The sequence below is a fragment of the Malaclemys terrapin genome, chromosome 5 (genome assembly GCF_027887155.1).
Source record: "Malaclemys terrapin pileata isolate rMalTer1 chromosome 5, rMalTer1.hap1, whole genome shotgun sequence".
NCBI lineage: Eukaryota > Metazoa > Chordata > Testudines > Emydidae > Malaclemys > Malaclemys terrapin.
Genome location: NC_071509.1, coordinates 92,506,216 through 92,510,219, shown reverse-complemented (window position 1 = coordinate 92,510,219; position 4,004 = coordinate 92,506,216).

The following is a 4,004-nucleotide window of genomic DNA, read 5'->3' as shown; positions in this document are numbered from 1 at the left end:
AGAGATTAGATTTTGGCTTTGTATAGGCAGCAACAGCCCATCTAAAGGAAGTTTTATTCTAATCCATATGGAAATCTGACAGAAATGACTGACTTTTGTTCTCAACTGTGATATTTCCATAAAGAATTTTATTATTCGCACATTCGTAAAATGAGAAGGAGACTTCATAGACGTTTGCCTTTGAAAATGACTGGTTCTGATCTTTTTTACTTTTCATGTTTCTGGGTCGGGGCTTTGGTGCCCCCATATCACAACAGAGGAACAGTGAAATATTTATTATGGATCCTCCATAATGGATGAGATGTGAAATGAGTTTCATGGAAGCGGAGCATCCTGGAGATTATTAGTTTTACCACTATATATATATATATATATATATATATATATATATATGCTTCTCTGACATCACATCATTAGCATTATTATTTTGTACGGCAACCAACCTACTGTAAAACCTATTTGCAAAATCCAATCATTTTATCATTTATGGATCTTAATATAATGTACAGGCTTTTTCTCTAAAATTGTAAAACCATGAAAGGCTGGCATATTTTAAGTCAAATACATGCACTGCATATAAGAATATATACATGCACTGCATATAAGAATCTGACTTCTATCTTAGAAGGAAAAAATGAAAGTAAGTCATGAGATAAAGACCCACAAAACAGTTTTATATAAATCCTGGCAAAGGACAAATCCAAAGTGAGTTTGTTAAAAGAAAATGACTGTACACCTCTTTTCCTCAGCCTCCCAGTCAAAAAGTTCCTAAAGTAAAATCAGTTCTCCCCAGGAAGTGAATATTGATCTTCAGTAATTGTAACTGACATTTCTGGGCCTCCAGCTGGGGGTGTGGCTATCTTGATAAATAATGTATGTAATTTTTGACACTGGACCAATGTGAATGAGACTAAATCATTTCCGTCCTATGTTAATAATCACATAAATTATTTATCAGGAATACAAGGAAAATACTCATGGAAGGACAGACATCCCAGGAAATTCCCAGAGGTTCAACTCCCAGAATCTCCCTCTAATGCTAATGTCGATAAATGCAAAGTAATGCACACTGGAAAATATAATCCCAACTATACATACAAAATAATGGGAGCTAAATTAGCGCTTACCACTTAAGAAAGAGATCTTAGAGTCATTGTGGGTAGTTCTCTGAAAACATCTGCTCAATGTGCAGCAGCAGTCAAAAAAGCTAACAGAATGTTACGAACCATTAGGAAAGAGATAGATAATAAGACAGAAAATATAATGCCACTATATAAATCCATGGCATGCCTACACCTTGAATACTGTGTGCAGTTCTGGTCACCCCATCTCAGAAATGATATATTAGAATTGGAAAATGTATAGACAAGGGCAACGAAAATGATCAGAAGTATGGAACAGCTTTCATATGAAGTAGGTGAAGTATTGGGAGCATAAGCTTTCATGGGTAAGAACCTCACTTCTTCAGATGCAAGTAATGGAAATTTCCAGAGGCAGGTATAAATCAGCATGGAGATAACGAGGTTAGTTCAATCAGGGAGGATGCGGTGCTCTGCTAGCAATTGATGTGTGAACACCAAGGGAGGAGAAACTGCTTCTGTAGTTGGATAGCCATTCACAGTCTTTGTTTAATCCTGATCTGATGGTGTCAAATTTGCAAATGAACTGGAGCTCAGCAGTTTCTCTTTGGAGTCTGATCCTGCTATTTAGGATAAATGGACACAAGTCAGATATCAGGAATGGCAATATACAAAAACCTGTAGGAAAACACTTCAACCTCCCTGGCCACACAATAGCAGATGTAAAGGTAGCCATCTTACAGCAAAAAAACTTCAGGACCAGACTCCAAAGAGAAACTGCTGAGCTCCAGTTCATTTGCAAATTTGACACCATCAGATCAGGATTAAACAAAAACTGTGAATGGCTATCCAACTACAGAAGCAGTTTCTCCTCCCTTGGTGTTCACACCTCAACTGCTAGCAGAGCACCTCACCCTCCCTGATTGAACTAACCTTGTTATCTCCATACTGATTTATACCTGCCTCTGGAAATTTCCATTACTTGCATCTGAAGAAGTGAGGTTCTTACCCACGAAAGCTTATGCTCCCAATACTTCTGTTAGTCTTAAAGGTGCCACAGGACCCTCTGTTGCTTTTTACAGATTCGGACTAACACGGCTACCCCTCTGATATATGAAGTAGGAGAGATTAAAAAGACTGGGACATTTCAGCTTGAAAAAAGATACAACTACGGGGGGGATATGATAGAGGTCTATAAAATCATGAGTAGTGTGGAGAAAGTGAATAAGGATTTTTTTTTTAACTTCTTCACATAACACATGAACCAGGGATCACCCAATAAAATTAATAGGTCAGGTTTAAAACAAACATAAGGAAGTAATTCTTCACACAATGCATAGTCCAACTGTGGAACTCATTGCCAGGAGATGTTGTGAAGGGACAAAAAACAAAAAAAACATCAACAGCTCCCTAGGGCCTAGCCTCTCATTGTCAGATGGTGGGAATGGATGACAGGGGATGAATGACTTAATGATTGCCTGTTCTGTTAATTCCCTCTGAAGCATTAACCACTATCAGAAGACAGGATACTGGGCTAGATGGACCACTGGTCTGACCCAGTATGGCTGTTTTTATGAGTGATTTGGGGAAACAGTAAAAGGAACAGGGCATGTAAGTCTCCAAACCTGAGGACCCTGGGGATCTGTAGTTAACTTTCTTCCCAGCCCTGAGATGATGAAGTATCCTCAAAGGGAGCCTCCCCCATGTGCTGCTCAGTAGACCTCTTCCCAGTTGCAGCACAGCTCCACCAGGAGCCATGCTGCCATTAGATGTCCGCCTTCCCCATTCCATACTTACTCAGTACAAACAATGGGGAGGTGACCCTTCAGAAAACAATATTGACTGGAAATGTGTTAACTCCCACATGGTTATCTGGAGTCCAGAAGAGATCATGCTGTAGAGTGCTCCATACACTACATGTCCCTCTCAAACAGTGCAACCTTTACCCCATGGAGTTGTGGTAGAGGCAAAAGGAGGAGTATGCCATGGAAAAACTGCTCCCCCCAATGCACAGCCAGTATGCAAATCTGCCATGCAGTACCCTCCACTCTCCCCCATGACCACTACTCCCTGGATGGACTAGCAGTGGCAGCCACTCTACTTGTTTATGTGAGGCACTGGGGCATAAACACAGATGCTCAAACTCTCCACTTTCCTGCAATGAATTACCCCCCCAACCTCCTCCCCAGGTGACTTTTCCCACTAGCCCTACATAGGCTGTCATGGAGACCAGTTCTGCCTTGTGCAGAGGGTAAATTTCTGTCTGGCTTCTCAGCTGCCAACCTGGCCTTCCATTTCACTAACAATTACCACAATCACATAGGCAGTCATGGTCACTGAATTTGCAAATGACTCAGTACATGTCCACCTTGTCCCCTTTTCTGAAAATCTGAAAACCAATATATTAAATAATGTTAAAGTGAAAAGCGAATAGTCAAGGCACTCTTAGCTCCATCATATATGATCCTTTATAAAATAAAAGAGATAGGAATTACCAGGTTGCAGGACAGCATTAAATGTAGTAATGAGAATTTTAAAGCAAGAGCACAGGTGGGTAGAAAGTTAATGAACTAAAATGAAAAAAAGAGAGAGAAGGGGAGATGGGGGGCAGTCAATTTGAACAGCAAAGCAAAGCAAAAATCAGAAGAGCAGCATAGTTTTGAAATGGCTGAAGAGAGGATATTGAAAGACCACGACTGATAGCACAGCAGAAATCTAAATGATAGATCACACACATATTGATCATGATTTTTTTGTATAGCAAAGCCTGAAATCTGCCAAGACAAATCTGGGTAAATGGCAACAAGCTTAACTGTTTAGAAGGTGATATCTCCAAGATTTAATAGTCTGAGTGGTGAAAGGAAGATCCTGATAAAAAATAATGCTGAAGATTCCTAAAACCAACAACCAGAATAATGGAAGTAT